The following is a 20790-nucleotide window of genomic DNA, read 5'->3' on the forward strand; positions in this document are numbered from 1 at the left end:
AAAGGTTTTATTTCTCCTTCACTTTTGAATGATAATCTCACTAGATATAAAATTCTAGGTGGGTGGTGTTTTTTCTTCTTTCAACACTTTAAATATTTCACTCCACTCTCTTCTTGCTTGCGTGGTTTATGATGAGAATCCCACAATTCTCATCCTTGTTCCTCTAGATGTAGGGTGTTTATTTTCCTCTGGATTCTTTCAAGATATATCTTTTGGTTTCCTACAGTTTGAAGACGATATGTCCAAGTATAGACTTTTTTAGTATTTATCTTGTTGGGGTCTTTTCTGAGCTTCTACAATCTATGGTTAACCTGTCATTAATTTTGGAACATCCTTGGCCATTATTACTTCAAATATTTTTCTACTCTGTTCTTTCTCTTTTCTCCTTCTGGTATGCCAATTACACATGCGACATATTTTGAAACTGTCTCACAGTTCTTGGATAGTCTGGGCTTTAAAATTTTTTTTCTTTTTCTCTGTGCATTTCAGTTTGCAAAGTTTCTATTGACATATATTCAAACTCACATATTCCTTCCTTGGCCGTATGCAATCTACAGATGAGCCAATCACAGGCCTTCTCCATTTCTTGTAGTGTTTTTGGTTTCTAACATTCCTTTTTGATTCTTTCTTAGAATTCCCCTCTGTCTGTTGACATTCCTCATCTGTTCTTGTGTGCCATCTATTTTTTCCATCAGAGCCCTTAACATACTAATCATGGTTATTTTGGATTCTATGTGTGATACTTCCAAAACCTGTGTCAATGTGAATGTGGATCTGATGCTTGCTTTGTCTGTTTAGACTGTTTTTTCTTGCCTTTTAGCATGCCTTGTAATTTTTGGTTGAAAGCCACACATGCTGTATTAGGAAATAGGAACTGAAATAAATAAACCTTTAGTGTGAAGTTTTATGCTCATCTGGCTAGGTGTTGGGCTGTGTTTAATATTTACCGTAGCTGTGCATGTCAGAGGCTTCAATTTCCTCTAGTGTCCTTGTTTTTGTGTTTCCTGTGTCTTTAGGTTCCCCTAAATCTCCTCCTTAAACAGAGCCTATGCCTTGCAACTCTTTCAGCTATGATCCCATCACTATACTGCAGCCCTGGGGACACGGTAGGAAGGTGTTAAGGGAGGGGATATAATTAAATCTTTTAGTGGGCCTGTGTCCCTGGGTTGTGACCTTCACAAGTGTTTCTAAGCTTTTTTTTTTCTTTTCTTTGAACTCTTTAGATGAGACAGGAAGGCTACAGGGGGCTGCAGTTGGTTAATTGCCCTTCACCCACGTGGGATAAGGCTTGGTACTCTTTTCCCCTGCTGTGGAGGCTTCTATTACGGATCACACTCAGGGGATATTTCAAAATCCTTTCAAAATGGTAACCTTTCTCCCCCACCCTCCCGTGCCAGAAACATCAGAGTTTCTTCATGGTTCTTCACTGTGAGAACTTAGTAGGGCTCCTGGAAGTAAAACTCATGATGCTCCAAATTTAAGATACTGTGACTCTGGAGGAACTGTCCAAGATGATGATACCACTGCTTGTGAAACCAATGCAAGAATTGAAATTGCTTTAAAAAAACAGAAAACTTGGGGCCGGCCTGGTTGCACAGTGGTTAGGTTTGCGTGTTCTCCTTCAGTGGCCCGGGGTTCACCAGTTCAGATCCTGGGTGCAGACCTATGCACCGCTCATCAAGCCGTGCTGTGGCAGGAGTCCCACATATAACGTAGAGGAAGATGGGCATGGATGTCAGCACAGGGCCAGTCTTCCTCAGCAAAAAGAGGAGGATTGGTGGCAGATGTTAATGAGGGCTAATCTTCCTAAAAATAATAATAATAATAATAATAATAATAATAAAACAGAAAAAGCAAGAAAGATAATAATAAATGCATTATATGAATATGCCTCAATAGGATTTCACACATCCTAGGTACTTTATTTATTTTTTTTATTTTTTGAGGAAGAAGAGTCCTGAGCTAACATCTGCTGCCAATTGTCCTCTTTTTGCTGAGGAAGACTGGCCCTGAGCTAACCTTCATGCCCATCTTCCTCCACTTTACATGTGGGATGCCTACCACAGCATGGCTTGCCAAGCGATGCCTGGGATCCGAACCTGCAAACCCTGTGCTGCTGAAGCGGAACGTGAGCACTTAACTGCTACACCACCGGGCTGGCCCGCATCCTAGGTACTTTAAAAGATGAACATGAGGAAGAAGATAATCATGATATTGTCATGCTAGAAGAAAAAGTGAGCATCCAATATGTCAGAAGAAGCCCATTAGGTCTGTGTCAAAAAGAGAAAAAGACTAAAAAGATGCTTCAAGCAATGCCAGAATATGTTCAGATTAGAAATTATTTAGAATTTATGGTGGAACTTTCTGGAACAAAAGTACAACCGACCATCCAGACATTCAAGAAGCCCAAATTCTTCTGGATAATAAGCATTTTGCCTTGAAAAATTGAAGGACAGAATTTTGGAATATTAGGCTGTCAAACAGCTGAAAACCAATCTGAAGGGCCCACTCTTTGCTTTGCTGACCCTCCTAGAGCTGGTAAAACAATGTTGGAAAGTCTGTGGCCAAGACTCTAGATCGAGATTTCCACAAGATTGTATTTGGATGAGAACGTGAATAGTCTGACATTGGAGGACACAGGCACACCTATGTTGGCAGTATACCTGGTCATACAATCAATGACTTGAAGACCGTTGAGGTTAACAATCTGGTGTTTCTATTAGATGAGGTTCACAAATTAGAAAAAGTTGTGTCCAGGTGATCCTGCAGCAGCTCTGCTTGAGGTATTGGATCATGAACAAAACCATAGCTTCACAAATCAGTCTCTAAATGTGGGCTTTAACCTCTCCCAAGTTATTTTAATGACTATCGCCAATACCACTGCTACTACTCCACCTGTCTTCTTGGACAGAATGAGGACATTCAGGTGCCAGGGTATACACAAGAGAAGATAGATTGCCAGCAAGCACTTGATCCCAAAGCAACTGGAACAGCATGGGCTGAGTCCTCAGCAGATTCAGATCTCTCAGGTTACTCCTCTTCACATCTTCACCAGGTGTACCAGAGAGGCAGGGGGTCATTCTCTGGATAGCTGGTTTGGGGCCATTTGCCCAGCTGTTGCTGTGAAGGTGGGAAAAGAACAATATAAGGAAGTCAAGTTGGACCATTTTGATGTGAATGAGAAAGAAATTTACAGAGAAAACATCTTAGAAGACGCAAAATCTGAATCTATCAATGACAGCACTTACTTGGCCCTACCACCTGAAATGCCAATTTTGATTGATTTCTATGCTCCAAAAGACATCTTTGGGCTCCAGATAGATAAAATGGGCATTTGAGTCAACCAGGAATGGCAATAAGTTTGGCTTGGACTCCCTTAGGTGGAGAAATCATATTTGTGGAGGCAAGTTGAATGGATGGTGAAGGTCATTTAACTCTAACTGCTCAGCTAGGGGATATCATGAGAAGAGTCCACCCATCTTGCTATTAGTAGGCTCTGCAGCAATGCCGAGAAATACCATCTGCCCTGTGCTTCTGGAAGTTTTGATCTTAACAACACAGACATCCATGTGCACTTTCCAGCTGGAGCTGTCACAAAAGATGGACCCCATGCTGGAGTTATCATAGTGACTTGTCTTGCCTCACCTTTTAGTGGGCTGCTTTTACATTCAAATGTAGTTATGACTGGAGAAATTTCAGAGGGGTCTTGATCTTCCAGTGAATTAAAGAAAAAGTGCTGGCAGCACACAGAGCAGGATGGAAGTGAATCATCATTTCTCAGAGGAATGAAAAGGACCTTGAAGAAATCCCAGACAATGTATGATAGCATTGAAGTTTTGTCACAGCAAACTGCCTGGATGAAGTTCTTAATGCAGCTTTTGGTACTGTCTTTACTGTCAAGACCCACCTGCTCTCTTAAATAGCGTTTTGTAGGCCCAAATCTCAACTTTACAGAATTTTCAGTTATGACGTGCCAACAGCACTGACAAAATTGATTTTATTCACAGCAGTAGGGGTAAGTAAACTGTCTCTAATTTGTGAACACAATCACAAGAATGATTATGAATCTCACTCAAGTGGCGGTTAGTGTTTATTAGAGAAACATTACTTTAATAAATTGGTAAAAATTGAAAAAAATCTGAGTCATCTGGCTACATTCTTGAGTGTTATATTTTATGAAATTCAAGCCATAGTTAAATTACTGTGTAATCAATTTATTTTCTTTTGTTAATTTGTCTCACGCAAACTTAATCTGCAGAGCAGCCACAGAACCTAAAAACCTAGGAGGAAGTCATTTTGTCCCCTCCAGTGGGCAAAGTGCCTCTTGCTGCTGCCCAGCAGGCTTGGTACCTCCAGGGAAAGGAGGAAAGTCTCATGGGTGACAGGGCAGGAGAATCTTCTCTTTGTTTCCTTTGTTAGTGACACTTTCCAAAGACCCCCTTGGGAGTGTTGCTGTGCTAATTTGGAACAATTCCTGAGACTCATTACATCTGGAGGAGGACAAGCCTACCTGCGCTGAGTTCTGTTGGCAGGTCAGGATCTGAGATTACTGAATCTGGGTCTCCTTCTAAAGTTGGGGGGTAAGACACCCTGTCACTGTGTTGTTCCTCCAGTCCTGAAGTCCCAAGTCAGTTTGCCTTCTTCTTACCACCTTTCAGAGTTCTCACTAAATTTCTTCTTTTATGGTTGTCCAGGTTTTATGGTTGAACTTAGCAGAGAGGACCATCCTGTCTCTGTGTTTGTTATGCATTTATAGGTTATTTTGTACTTTTGTGTATAGAGGTCCAGGTCATTTCTTGGTAGCTTTTTCAGTTTATCTTTCCTTATTTCTATTGTAAATAAGGTCTATTCATCTATTATATGCTGTGGCTACTGTTTGTTACATGAATGCTACTGACTGTTGCATGTTAGTTTGACATCCTGCTACCTCATTGGATGTTTGAACTGTTGGCATTAGTTTTAACATTGATTATCTGTGGTTTGCCATGTTTCATGTCACATCATTTTTAAATGGAGCACATATAGGAGAGTTCGCCAGCCAAGGGGAAGCAGGCCTGTCATAAGGAGTCACATACAGTTCACGCCTCCCTCTGTTTCCTTCACTTGTCCTCTGTGGTGTTTTCACACCCTTCAAGAGAAGGCTGAGCAGTTGCTGTGTACAATTCATTTTTTCATGGAAGAGGGGCACAGCCAATTACTTCTTGAACCAGGAGGGCCACATTTGTATGGAAAAGGGAGAGCCCTCCACTAAGTCCCTGGGGGATGGGAGGGAAGGGGTCTGGCAAGGGGTGGCCCAGATGATTGTGCAGGTGGATATGGTTGCCGACTGAATACTCTGCTTATAGCGAGCTTGAACCAGACTGGAACAGCTGGCTTGCAAAGATCCAACAACAGGAACATCCCCCCACCTATGTATCACCTTTCTCCCCCACTTCCCATTATGCCTTAGCCAGATTATAAGGAAGACCGAGTTGCAGTCTGCAGAATGGACTTTGAAGCAGTGTCTCCTGCTTGTTATCATACTATCTTTGTCCTGTGATGTGAGAGCGGCCAGGACAACCAGATGTTAAGCTGCTACGTGTGGTCAGAGAGCCTGTGTGGGGGGTTAGGGTCTGCCTTCTCCACTGTCTCTGGTTGGGTGTGTTTCTGAGACTAGTTTTTAAGTTGATTATGGGAGAGAAGCTTATATAAGATGCTTACCACCCTGCTTTCACCCTCCCCTCAAAACTTGAGGGAACCTTTTGTTCTTCAGAGAAGCTTTGAGGAAGAGTGAAACAAGACCATAGACAAGATTTGGATTTGGAGCTGTGCTGGAGTATACACTGAATAGTTTCCAGGTTTGTGGTGACTTCTCCTTCCTTAGCATAGGAAAGAACTTGTCTAGTGTCCCGTCATATTTGGGGCCGTTATCACCAGCTTCCCCTGGTGAGCGATCAGAGAGACCTTCTCCTTATGACCCAGACATTCCCAGCTCTGAACTGTTTCTACAGTAGGCCCCAAAGCAGCAAATTGTCGACATTGCATAATTTCTGCATTCCGCAGTTTCCCTGTCTGCACGTCTACCTTGTACTGGGGGCTGTGATCTTTTCCAACTTCTCAAAGGATACTTTCCTTGGTGTAAGTCCATTCAGCTGCTATAACAAGAATTCACAGACTGGGTGGCTTAAAAAACAAAAATTTATTTCTCACAGTTTTGGGTGCTAAAACTACAAGATCAGGTCTTGCAGATCTGATGTCTGGTGAGGGTTCATCGATGACCATAGTCTTGTTGTGTCCTCACATGGTGGAAGGGGTAAGGGAGCTTTCTGGCATCTCGTTTACAACAACATTAATCCCTTTTAAGAGTTGCCTCCTTATGACATAATCATCTACAAAAGTATTATATTGGCAGCTAGGATTTCAACATATTCATTTGAGGGGATACAGATATTCAGTCCATAGCACTTAGTTCAACAAAAGGGCTCAGATTTGGGCAGAATCTCCACACGTGAATGGAGTACATTAGCAGGTATTCATACATGCATGCATGATCTCCCCTCTTTTTGCCACAAAAATAATTTTATCTGTGGCATTTTCCTTTAATAGGCTTCATTTTTTCCCAGGATGGAAGAAGTGTCACTCTAAACCTAAAGAAGGAACTTCCACCACAGAGTGAACCTCATACGGCAGTATGCCAGAGTGTGACCAGTGAGAAGAGGGGCATGAATGAGCCCAAACTGCCAAGTTGAATTAAAATCCCTACAGAGAAGACTGGTTCAGAAGTCGGGGCTTAGTAACACAACTGGACTCCATTTCCCGTCTCACCCCCTCCCCACCACCATCTCTTTTTCAGGTCATGGTGTCCGTCCCAGGTAGGCCGAGTGATGTTTATGATGGGCTTCATGGTGCCGGCAGAGAGCTGAAGATGAGGAGGTTTTCCCTCAATATTTAAGTGCATATTAACATAATTATTGCAATCAGCAGCAATAACAACTAAGACAACATATTCAAAGTCAAAACACAAAAGACATATCAGAAGAAAATATAGACAACATACGTGATGGAAAAAGGATTGGTATAAAGAACAAGCCTTTTAAAACTCCAAAAAATTCAATAGGAAAAGATGAATACCTAAATAAATAGGAAAAGAGAAATGGATACCAACATGCAATTCACAGAAGAGGAAGATCAAAATGTTACCAGACATTTTAAAAGCATGTCAAGCTCACTAGAGGTCAAGGTGATGCAAATTGAACAAACGAGGGATTCAAGTATGCCCACACATTACTTTGGCAACAATTAAAATTCTAACACTGCTGGAGTTTGTGTAAATTGGAGAGAACTATTTTGGGGAAAAATGTGCCTCAAGACTTGATACCCTGTGTACTAGATTCGACTTTTTAGTTTAATACAAGGAATAGTGCAAAACGTGCAATGGAATATTCTATAAAATTGATAATCACAAACAGAGCAGCATTAATGAACCTAAACGAAGAACACAGACTTGAAGTTGAGTATTAAAATCAAAATATAAAAGAATACTTTATTGCCATGACATTTATAAGACATCTCCAAATATGAAACTAAGCAGCATACAGTTTTAGCAGGATATCTTGTAATCTGTATTGATATTCTAGGTGATGATAAGCAAAAAGAACCATATTGGAGGCTAACAATGGGGTTACTTTGGAGTATTATTTTAACTTTGGGTTTATGCTTTTATTCTTCTGGATATATTATCAAAAGTGAAATTGCTGAATTATAATGTAGTTCTATTTTTAATTTTTGAGACTCCTCCATACTGTTTTTCACAGCGACTGTACCAATTTACAATCTCACTAACAGGGCACAGGCATTCCTTTTTCTCCACATCCAGGTCAGTATCTCTTAACTGTTGTCTTTTTGACCATGGTCATTCTAACAGGCATGAGATAATATCTCCTTGTGATTTTCCTTTGCATTTTCCTAATAACAAGTGAGGTTCAGCATATTTTTATGTACGTTGGCCTTTCGTATATCTTGGGACAAATGTTTATTCAGATCCCTTGCCCACTTTTTAATTTCGTTGTTTGTTGCCACTGAGTTGTATGAGTTTTTATGTTTTGGATATTAATGCTTTATCAGATACATGGTTTGCAAATATTTTTTCCAATTCCAAGTGTTGTCTTTTCACTTGGTTGATGGTTTCTTTTGCCATGCAAAAGCTTTTTTGTTTGATGCAGTCCCACTTGTTTATTTTTTATTTTGTTCCTGTGCTTTATGCGTCAAAAAAATCCATATACAAAAGTTTATTGCAAGATCCGTGTCAAGGAGCTTTATTCCTAAGTTTTCTTCTAGGAATCTCCTTGTTTCAGGTCCTACATTTAAGCCTAATCCATTTCAAGTTAATTTTTGCAAGTGGTGTAAGACATGACCTCAGTTCCATTCTTTTAAATGTGAATATGCAATCATCCCAGCACCATTGATTGAGGAGACTGTCTTTTCACCATGGAGCATTCTCAACTCCCTTGTCAGATATTAGTTGACCACACAAGCTTGGGTGTATTCTGGGCTCTCAAAGCTCTTCTACTCATCTGTTTTTATGCCAGTATTGTAATATTTTGGTGACGATAGCTTTATACTATATCTTGAAATCTGGAACTGAGATTCTTCCAGCTTTGTTCTTCTTTCTCAGAATTTCTTTGGCTATTTGGGGTCTTTGGTCATTCCATGTAAACTTTAGGAGTATTATTTCTATTTCTGTAAAAATCGCCATTAGAAACTTGATAGTGATTCCACTGAATCTATAGATAGCTTTTGATACTATTGACATTTTAACAATATTAATTCTTCAGATTCATGAACACAGAATACTTTTCCACTTGCATTCTTTGATTTCCTTCATCAATGTTTTGTAGTTTTCAGCAGAGATCTTTCACCTCCTTAGTTAAATTTGTTCTTGAGTATTTTATTGTTTTTGATGCTATTGTGAATTGGATCAATGTCTTTGTTTCTTTTTCAGAAATTTTACTGTTTGTGTAAGAAATGCTACTGATTTTTGTATATTAACTTTGTATCCTATAACTTTACTCAATGTATTGATTAGATTTAACAGATTTTTGGTTGGATCTTTAAAATATTCTCCATATAAAATCATGTCATCTGCTACTAGGAACAATTTTATTTCATTCTTTCCAATTCTGATAATTTTTGTGTCTTCTTCTTGCCTGATTGCTCTAGCTAGGATTTCCAGTACTCTGTTGAATAGGAGTGGTGAGAGTGAGCACTCTGGTCCTGTTTCTAATCTTAGAGAAAAATCTTTCACCCTTTTGCTATTGAGTATGATGTTAGCTGTGGACTTGTCATATATGGCCTTTAATATGTTGAGATATGTTCCATGTTTAAATTGTTGAGTTTTTATTATGAATGGATGCTAAATTTTGTCAAATGCTTTTTCTGTGTCTATTGAGATGATTACAGGATTCTTTTCTTTCATTCTATTAATGTGATGCACCACATTGATTGATTTGCATATGTTGAAACGCTCTTGCATCCCAGCGGTAAACCCAACTTTAACACGGTGAATGATCTTTTTAATGCGCTGCTGGATTCAGTTTACTAGTATTGTATTGATAATTCGTGCATCGATATTCATCAAGGATATTGGCTTGTAATTTTCTTTTCTAGTAATATCTATTTCTGGTTTTGGTATCAGGTTAATGTTGACCTTGTAAAATGAGTTTGAGAGTGTTTACTTCTCTTCAGTTTTGGGGAAGAATTTGAGAAGGACTTTTTTAAAGTTTGGTACCATTCACCAGTGAAACTATCTGATCCTGGGCTTTTCTTTGCTGGGAGATTTTTGATTACTGGTTCAATGTCCTCACTAGTAATTGGTTTATTCATATTTTTTAATTCTTCCTGATTTGTTCTTGGTAAGTTGTATGTTTCTAAGAATTTTTTTTTATTTCTTCTAGGTTGTCCAGTTTGTTGACATATAGATATTCATAGTAGCCTGTTTTGATCCTTTGAATGTCTGTGGTATCAGTTGTAACGTCTTCTCTTTTAATTCTGATTTTCATTATCTGAGTCTTTTTTTTCTTGGTGAATCTAGGCTAACTCCTTTCTAATGTATAATTTTCTTGATTTGGGTTCTTTCTCTTTTCTCCTTGGTTAATCTAGCTAAGAGCTTGTTTATCTTTTTAAAGAATCAACTCAGTTTGGCTAATCTTTTGTATTGTTTTTCTGTCCTCTTTAATTTATTTCTGCTCTAATCTTTATGATTTTCTTTTTTTCTGCTAACTTTGGGCTCAATTTGTTCTTTTTCTTGTTCCTAAAGATGTAGAATTAGGTCATTTATTTGGGATCTTTCTTGCTTCTTAATGTAGGGGCTCATTGCTTTGAAGTTCCCTCTTAGAACTCTTTTTGCTGCTTCCCATAAATTCTGGTATGTTGTGTTTCCATTTTCATTTGTCTCAAGAAACTTTTCTTATTTCCTCTTTGATTTCTTTTTTGATCCATTGGTTCTTCAGGATAATGTTATCTAATTTCCATGGGATTTTGGATTTTCCAGTTTTCCTCTTGTTTTGATTGCTGGTTTCTTGCCATTGTGGTCAGAGAAGATAGTTGGATGATTGCAATCTTCCTAAATTTACTATGACTTATTTTGTGGCCTAACATATGATATGTTGAAAAATATTTCACATGAGCTTGAGAAAATGTGTATTCTGCTGTTGCTGGACAGAATGTTCATTATATGTTTGTTAGGTCCATTTGATCTATACTGTTGCTCAAATTTACTGTTTTCTTATTGATTCTGTCTGAATGATCCATCTGCTGTTGAGAATGTGGTATTAGAGTCCCCAATAATTATTGTATTGCTATTTCTTTCTCTTTTTAGGTCTGTTAGTTTTTGTTTTATATATTTAGCTACTCAGATCTTGGGTGCATAAATATTTACAATTGTTCTATCTTCTTGATGTGTTGATCCCTTTATCATTATGTAATAATCTTATCTCTTTTGATCATGTTTAGTTTAAAGTCTATTTTGTCTGTGATAAGTATAGCTACCACTTCTTTTTTTGTTTAACTTTTGCTGAAATGTCTTTTCTCATCCCTTCACTCTCAGCCTATGTGTGTCCTTAAAATTATGATGAGTGTTTTGTAGGCAGCATATCACTGGGTCTTGTTTTTATCCATTCACCCTTTCTTTATCTTTTGATTGAAGAGTTTAATTTGATTAAATTTTAAGTAATTATATATAGGTAGGACTTACTATTGCTATTTTATTAATTGTTCTCTGGCTGTTTTATATATCCATTGTTCCTTGTTTCTCTTCCTTTTCCTGCTGTCCTTTTTTTGTGTTTTCAGGTTTTTGGTAACTGTATGCTTTGACTTTTTATCATGTTCTTTTGAAGAATTACTATGAGATTTTTCTTTGTGATTACCATGAGGCTTACATAAAATACCTTAAACTTATAACATCCTGTTTTGAACTGTTAACAATTTAACATCAATATATTTTACATTCTTTATATTTTGGTTTCTTCTCCTCCTCAAATTTTAGATTTTTGCTGCTACAATTGAAATTTTTTTAGTATTGTGTAACTAATGACAGATTATTGAATTTTTGGTTATTTTTGCCACGTTGACTTTTTTACCTTGTAAACTAGAGTTGTGAGTTATACACCACCATTACCATATTGCAGATTTAACTATGGCTATACATTTACCATTACCAGGGAGATTTGTGCTACTTTTTTGAGTTTTAATGATTTTTTTCTTTTGAGGAATATTACCCGTGAGCTAACTACTGCCAATCTTCCTCTTTTTGCTGAGGAAGACTGGCCCTGAGCTAACATCCATACCTATCTTCCTCTACTTTATATGTGGGACGCCTGCCACAGCACGGCTTGACAAGCAATGTATAGGTCCGCAACTGGGATCCTATCTGGCAAACCGCAAGCCGCTGAAGCAGAACATGTGAACTTAACTGCAGCACCACTGGGCTGGCCCCTAGTAGTTGCATTTTTAATTTTTTAAGGAAACTTCATAGTGTTTCCCATAACGGCTGATCAATTACATCCCCAGCAACAGTCTTCAAGTGGTCACGTTTCTCTAGATCTTCACCAAAATGATGTATTTGGACTTTTTGATAGTAGCCATCTTAGCAGATTTGAGGTGATGTCTAATTGTGGTTTGGACTTTCATTTTCCCTATGATTGGTGAAATTGAGCATCTTTTCACATGTCTGTTCGCCTTTTGTGTATCTTCCTTGGAAAAATGTCTATTTATGTCTTTTGAGTGTTTTTTAATCAGGTTATTTATTTATTTACTTAACTTTTGAGTTGTATGAGCTTCTTATATATTTTGGATAGTAATCTCTTATGGTATATATGGTTCACAAATATTTTCTCTCATTCAATAGATTACTTTTTTATTTGTTGATTGTTTCTTTTGCCATGCAGAAACTTTTCACTTTGATGTAGTTCCATTTGTTTATATTTTTCTGTTTTTGCTTATACTTTTGTGTCGAAACCACAAGGTCATGGCCAAGAACAATGTCAAGGAGTTTTTCTCTGTTTTCATCTAAGAGTTGTTAGCTTCAAGTCTTACTTGTAAGTCTTTAATCCATTTTGAGTTGATTTTTGTACATGGTATAATATGGAGTCTAATTTCATTCTTTTACATGCAGATATTGTGTTTTCTCAACATCATTTATTGAAGTGACAATCCCTTCCCCACTGTGTATTCTTAGTGCCTTTTTCTTTTTAAAGATTGGCACCTGAGCTGACATCTGTGGCCAATCTTCTTTTTCTTCTCCCCAAAGCCCCCAGTACATAGTTGTGTACTCTAGTTGTAGGTCCCCTGGTTGTGCTATGTGGGCCGCCACCTCAGCATGGCCTGAGGAGTGGTGCTAGGTCTGCAACCAGGATCCGAACTGGCAGAACCCTGAGCTGGCAAAGCTTAATGACTCGGCCATGGAGCCAGCCCCTTCTTAGTGCCTTTGTAAAAATGTTAGTCAGGTTTATTTCTGTTCTCTTTTTTTCTTTTTTTAGTGTCCTACGTCTTTTTTATGCCATTACCATATGGTTTTGATTACTATATCTTTGTAACCCAGCTTGGAATCGGCTTTGTTCTTCTTGATCAAGATTGCTGTAGCTATTTGGAGTCTTATGGGTTCCATGCAAATTTTAAGATTTTTTTTCTATTTTCTTGGAAAAATGCCATCGGATGTTGATAAGCATTGCTTTGAATCTGTAGACCATTTAGGGTATAATGGACATTATAACAGCATCGATTCTTTCCATGCTTGAGCACAAGATATCTTTCAGCTTATTTGAGTCTTCTTCAGTTTCTTTTATCAATATTTCATAGTTTTCAGTGTACAGATTTTCACCTCCTTTAGTAAATTTATTCCTAAATATTTTATTCTTTTTGATGCTATTGTAAATGAGATCTTAATTTCTTTTTCAGGTAGTATATTGTTAGTGTATAGAAATGTAACTTATTTTTGCATATTAATTTTATATCCTGCAAGTTTATTGAATTCATTTATTGGTTTTAACAGTTTTTTGTGGAGTCTTTAGGGTTTACTATATGTAAGATCATGTCAACTACAAACAGAAAAAATTTTACTTCATCCTTTCTTATTCAGATGCCTCTTATTTATTTTTCTTTCCTAATTGTTTGGCTAGGATTTTAGTCCTATGTTAAGTAGAAGTGGCAAGAGTGGTGCCCTTGTCTTGTTCTTAATCTCAGAGAGAAAGTGTTCAGCTTTTTCTGTTGAGTATGATGTTAGCTGTGGGTTTGTCATGCATAGTCTCTATTATGTTGAATTGCATTCTTTCTATATCTAGTTTGAGAGGTCTTTTTTCAGTTTTATTGAGATATAACTAACATACATCACTGTATGAGTTTAAGGTGTACAGCATAAATGTTTGACTCACATATATTGAGAAGTGATTACCACAATAAATTTAGCTAGCATTCATTATCTCACACAGATACAATAAAAATACATGGAAATAAAATAATATTTTTTTCTCGTAGTGATAACTCAGAATTTACTCTCTTAACAACATTCGTATATATCACACAGCAGTGGGAACTATAGTTATCATGTTTGATCCTGAAATGATGGTAAGTGTTTTTCACATACTTTCTCTGTATCTATGGGAATGATTGTATGATTTTTATTCTTCATTTTGTTAATGTCACATTTATTGATTTCCACATATTGAAACATCCTTTCATCGCAGGGATATGTCCTACTCGATTATGGTATATGATCCTTTTAATATGCTGTTGAATTCAGTTTGCTAATTTTTGTTTGAGACTTTTTGCATGTATGTTTATCAGCAATATTAGCCTGTAATTTTCTTTTCTTCTAGCGTGCTAATCTGGCTTGGTAACAGGATAATTCTGGTCTTATAAAATGAGTTCGGAAGTGCTCCTTTCTCTTCCGTTTTTTGAAACAGTTTGAGAGGGATTGGTGTTAATTCTTCTTTAATCGTTTAGTCAGATTCACAAGTGAAGCCATCTGATCCTGGACTTTCATTTGTTGGAGGATTTTTGATTACTAATTCAATCTTATTCCTTGATATTAGTCTGTTTGGATTTTCTACTTCTTTTTATTTCTACTTTTTTGTTCAATTCATTTAAACGAGACAAAAACAAACAGCAATTTAACTATTTCTCCCATCTCCTTCCTCCCACCCCTGGCAACCACCAGTCTGGTCTCTGTATCCATGAGCTTATATCTATCTATTTATCTATCTATCTATAGTATATAGCATACATATCTAGCAGACATATTATAGAGTATATACATGGTGTATAGTACATAGTGTGTATAAATAGTGTGTGTTTGTATAGATATATTCCACATATAAGAGAGATCCTACAGTATTTGTCTTTCTCTGTCTGACTTATTGTATTTAGCATAATGTTCTCAGGGTCCAACAACATGGTCACAAATGGCAAGATTTCACTCTTTTTTATGGCTGAATAATATTACATTGTATATGTAGATATCATTTCTGTTTCCTCATGACAGTCTTGGTAGATTTTACATTTCTGGAAATTCATCCATTTCTTCCAGATCATCTAAATTGTTAGCATATAGTTGTTCATAATAATATGTAATGGGCCTTTTTATTTCTGTGGTATCATTTGTAATGTGTAATCTTTCATTTTTGATTGTATTTTTGACCCCTCTTTCTTTTTTTTCTTGATTAGTCCAGCCAAATTTTCGCCAATTTTGTTTCCCTTAAAAAAAAGAAGCATTTCTCAGTTTAATTGATCTCTTTTATTGTTTTTAGTCTCAGTTTTATTTCTACAACAAACTTAGGACTTAATTTATTCTTTTACTAGTTCTTTGGAAACTTCAAGGTTAGGTTGTTTATTTAAGGTTTTTTTTTTTTAATGCAGACATTAGCCCCTATAAAATTTCTCCTTTTAACTATTTTCATTCCATCTCAAAAGTTTAGTATGTTGAAGTGTAGTTTGAGATTTTAAAATTTATTATATAAATTTATTATACTAAACAGAATAATTTCAACTAAAGCTTGCATGGTAATAACTTTATATTAGTCAACTTTCTCTTTCACCAGTCCCCTCTTTTCTAGTGTTAAAAAATATACAAGATGTTTCCATTTCCAACATAAAAACAAATTAATTAAAAATGGTCTAAGTTTTGGGAATTGTTACATTCAATGACTTGAATGAATCTCCAGACAAGTATGCTCAGTGAAAAAAAGCCAATCCTGAAAAATTATATAGTGTATAAAACTCCTCTCATATAATATTTATGTAATATACATAAATTCATGTAATTCATGATGGAATTATAGAGTTGAGAATAAATTAATGATTTCCACGAATTAGGGGAGGGTGTGTTGGTGTGGCAGTAAATGGCAAACTGATGGACTCTCATGGTAATGAACCTGATCTCTATCTTGACCACAGTGAAGGACACTCTAACCTACATTCATAATAAACTTACATAGAACTAAACGCACACACCTACACACATACTTTCGAGAAAAGTAAAACTAGGAAAATCTGAGAAATATTGATAAATTTTATCAATGTCTCTGTGTTGGTTATAATTCTTGTTCTTTAGTTTTATAAGATGTCATCCTTGAGGAAAGATGGGTAAAAGTTACTTAGTATCTCTCTGCATTATATCTTACAATAGCATATGAATCTAAAATTACTTCTCAAAAGAAAAGAGTTTAAATTAAACAACAACAACAAATCAAGTATTTATACAAACAACATGGGTGAATCTCAAAAACATGTAGAATGACAGAATTCTTACTCAAAACTGGATGCCATAGAACTCCACTAGTATAAACTTCCAGAAAACAAACTAATCCAAGATGGTAAAAAGTCAGAACAATGTGGAAGCTTCTGGGGTTTGGGGCAAGGATTAACGGGAATGGGCGTAGGAGGAAGAAATTTTCTGCAGGATAAATTCAACACACTACGTGGGTGTATGCATTTGCCAGAATTCATTGAGTGGTACATTTAAATTTGTGTATCTGACTGTATTTAAGTAAAAATATAGCATATGTAGTTTTACATACCAATTTTTTAAATTGAAAATATAGAAATAAAATTTAAAAATAAGCAAACAACTCTAGTTAGTTAATATTATATATCTATCCTCAGATGTTCAGGGGCTAAAGTGTACCAGTGTCTGAAATTCACTTTGAAACAAATAAAATAAATAAAATGGACTAAATGGAGAAAGGCATTCATAAATATATAGATATGTGATAAATAAAAAACAGTTAAATGAAGATAGAAATATGAGCATTGACGGTATATAAGTCTTTCAACTTATTCATTTATAAAGTAATTTTCATACTCCAATGTTGGGAGAAAAACAAAAATATCAAAGAATATATAAAAACAAAAGATGTAGCAGCGTGGGCGGGTCGCGCGGGCTGCGGAGAGGCGGGCCGGGCGCGGAGCAGGGGAGAGGCCCGCGGCGGCGGCGGCGGCGGCGGCGGTGGAGACTGGCCCTGGCGGCTCGGGCCCCGCATCGGAGCAGGCCTCGCGGCGCTCCCCCGGCCGGCGCGCTGGTCAGCGAGGCCCAGGCCGCCCGCCGCGGCGCGGGGAGCGATTGTTACTTTAGCTGATGGGTGCTTATCGGACGGCCCACATGGAGAAGAGCTTCATCGCTGCAGAAAGTGCTGTTGGACAGCGCTGATCTGGACTCCTGTCTTAGCCTTGGTTGTGGATGTCATGTTCTTGAAATCATGAATCCTGTTTATAGCCCTGGTTCTTCTGGGGTTCCCTATGCAAACGCCAAAGGAATTGGTTATCCAGCTGGTTTCCCCATGGGCTACACAGCAGCGGCTCCCGCCTACTCCCCCAACATGTACCCTGGAGCGAACCCCACCTTCCAAACAGGTTACACTCCTGGCACACCTTACAAAGTGCCCTGTTCCCCCACCAGTGAGGCAGTGCCACCATACTCCTCCCCGAGCCCCTACCAGACCGCCGTGTACCCCGTGCGAAGTGCCTACCCCCAGCAGAGCCCATACGCACAGCAAGGCACATACTGCACACAACCCCTGTAGGCAGCACCTCCTCACGTCGTCCACCACACCACGGTGGTGCAGCCCAATGGCATGCCGGCGACGGTGTACCCTGCACCTATCCCTCCACCTACAGGCAACGGGGTCACCATGGGCATGGTGGCTGGGACCACTATGGCGATGTCAGCAGGTACCCTGCTGACTGCCCACTCCCCAACTCCTGTCGCCCCTCACCCAGTCACGGTGCCCACATATCAGGCCCCCGGAACACCCACCTACAGCTACGTGCCCCCTCAGTGGTGATCACCCTGCGATGTTTGAGGATGGAGCTGTGCGGTCACATAATGGAGGTTCCACAGCTGGTGCTGCAGGCCTGGCGCCTCCAGCCCGGACTTTCTTCCTAATGCTCTGACACTTAGCTAGCACTCCTGCGGCCCGCCCAGCAGGTCCCAGCGCCATGAGTCTCCAGCTGACTCTGGGTTGTTCTTACAGCAAATCCTGTTTTATGGGCTGCCTGGCAATTTTTTAGCTAACTATAGTGATAAAAAGGGAGTATTAATCTATTCAGAATCATATCTAGTTGAATGCATGTTTAAAAAAACAAACACAAAAACAAAGCTTGCTCAATCTACCTGCAGTGACTGATGCAAACCCATCATATGCAAAATCCAAAGGAATGGAAAGTGTTTTACAGCTTGTATCCCTAATGCACTGTTGTAACGTATGCAAAGTCTTAAAGTTGTGCGTGTTAAAGTGAATTTCTTCATAGAGCAAAAAAAAAACAACAACAACAAAAGATGTAAAGATTTTGAATAACTCAGTTACACAAATACACAATTTATTAAATGACTATTGATTACAACCCATAAATAAGTTAAAATAAATTGAATATTTATAAGGAAAAAATAAGAAAGAATTATGCATTTAGAAATTGAGAACAAGTCTTCTAAGTTGCTATAGGTTTAGGAAAACGTAAAAAGAAATATATCAAGAGTTACGAAAAAGAAGGAGATGCTTTTCAAACTTGTAGGATACGACTGAAGACATATCGTAGAAGGGACATAAATTGTGGCCTGGATTTAATATTTAGTCACAGAAATACATTTACCGGAATAGTAGGCAATATATCTGGGGAAATAGGAGATATCTGAGAAAAACAAACTAAAAATAAAGTAAAACAAAACAAAAGTCTTGTGCCATATAAAAAATGATTAATTTACCATAAAGTAAAATTTAAAACAAATAGTAAACAGGTTCTGGAAGTTAAGGATAAAGATTTTATAAGAAACACAAAGGGAAAAAAAGTATAAGGAAAACTGGATGAAAATGCCAGATACAAAAATTAATTGTTAAAGAATATATAACTAAAACAAAGTGCTAATTAACAGAACAGACATAACCAGTTACTGATTATTCTGCTGAATTGTCACATAGTGTAACCCTCTCAGACAACATCCAGATAAACAAATTGCTTTAACATAATAAGCATCACCAAAATAAAGTAAGTAAATACACAGGAAGAAATATTTGAAGAAATAATGAAATTTTTTTCCCAGTTGAAGCAAGATTATATTTCCCCCTCAAAATTGATATGCAATGCCAAACATAATATAGTAAAAAAAATCTACACATGGGCATATTTGTAAAGTTTAAGACCATAAAAGGTAAAGAGAAAATTCTAAACTTTCTCAAAAGAATGCCTTACAAAACAAAATAATTATGGTCTCATCTGACTTTTCCGTGACAACACTGATACAATTTTAGCCTCATTTTTGCAATAAGGAAACTAAAAGCTTCAGTTATTTTCCCAAAAATACAGCAAATGGGAGAGCCTGTCAATGTTGTCCGAATTTATTCCTAAGTAGTTGGATCCCGAGTTTCCTATACTCATCACCATATACACTTGTGTGCGCTGCTCTATATGCGTGACTTTTATTTGTCCTTCAACTAGTATCTACCCAGTTGAATGCAAGTACAATATGGCAAGCAATGTCCTCAGCACTTTGGATGCATCAGTGAAGAACAAAGACAAAAATGCTTATGGGTGCATTAGATACTAAACGTAAACATAATAAATAGGTAAATTCTATTGTATGCTAGAAGATCATCAGTGCTACAGTGAAAGGAAAAGTGGGACAAAAGTGAGGCCAATCAAGAGTGACGGGGGTGATAGTGGGGAGCTCATGCTAGGCCCCACTGAGTAGCTACCTTTGGAGCACAGACTGGAAAGAAATGAGGGAATTCACCCCATAGATTCTTGGAGAAAGAGCAGTCTAGTAAGAGGAACCTCCAAGTGCACCAGCCCTCAGGCATGACTGTGGACAGTGTGTTCTAGAATCACATGGATGCCTGTTTGGTTGGAAGGAAGAGGAGAAGGTGAGAGCAGTGAGAGATGAGGTCAGAGGGTAAGTAGGACCTACACTGGTAGGGTCCTGGAGGCCTTCATGGGGACCATGGCTTTGGCTCCAAGGTTGCTGGGAAGCTGTTGCAGGGCTTTGAGCTGGGGAGTGCCATGATCTGACTCTCACATAGGACTCGGGCTACTCTGTTGAGGGTAGGTTGCTGAGGGACATGGACTGAAGAAGGGAGATTAGGCAAACATTTCAGAAATTCGAGTGAAAGTTATGAGCAGCTCAGAGCAGAGTGGTAGCTGTGGAGGTGCTGAGACGTCACCAGATTCTGGGTGTGTTTGGAGGTAGAACCAACAGAAAAGCTGGTGGACGGGACACAGAGTGTGTGCAGTGAGAACCCTCATGGGTGACCTCAAAGCTTTGGGCTTGAGGCGCTGAAAAAAGTCACTGCCATTCAAAGTACTGAGGAAGGAGGTGCTGGGGCAGTATGGGATGGGGGATCAGGATACAGGTTTGGACTTATGATGTCGGAGATGTTTAAGAGCCATTCAAAGGGAAAGGTCACCTAGACAGGTGGATGAGTGACTGAATCAGCAAGCAAATATATATGAAATCTTTAGGAACCATCAAAACAAAGGCAAACAACCCACTAGAAAAAAAGTGTGCAAAAGGAATGAACAATAGTGTAACAGAAATTGTGGATGACCAATAAACATATCAAATACCACTGAGTATAATTAATAATTATGGAAATGAAAATGAAAGCATTAGGTAGTATTCCACACCTGCTATTTTTTTGTCAAATACTCAAGTGAGCGAACGGACCAGGTTTGGATGCTGATGTGACACACAGTGAACTCGGATGCATTGGGGGAGAAGCATAAATCTGTGCAATCACTGAAGAATAATCAGGAATTACCTGGTAAAAGTTC

At 38.0% G+C, this 20790-nt stretch overlaps 1 pseudogene; it reads left to right on the plus strand.

The window, feature by feature from the left end:
- Positions 1-17225: 17225 nt before the first annotated feature.
- Positions 17226-17998, plus strand: LOC139044167 (myelin-associated neurite-outgrowth inhibitor-like; annotated as a pseudogene).
- The last annotated feature ends 2792 nt before the right edge of the window (positions 17999-20790 follow it).

The sequence above is a fragment of the Equus asinus genome, unplaced genomic scaffold, assembly GCF_041296235.1.
Source record: "Equus asinus isolate D_3611 breed Donkey unplaced genomic scaffold, EquAss-T2T_v2 contig_646, whole genome shotgun sequence".
In the NCBI taxonomy this organism is placed as follows: domain Eukaryota; kingdom Metazoa; phylum Chordata; class Mammalia; order Perissodactyla; family Equidae; genus Equus; species Equus asinus.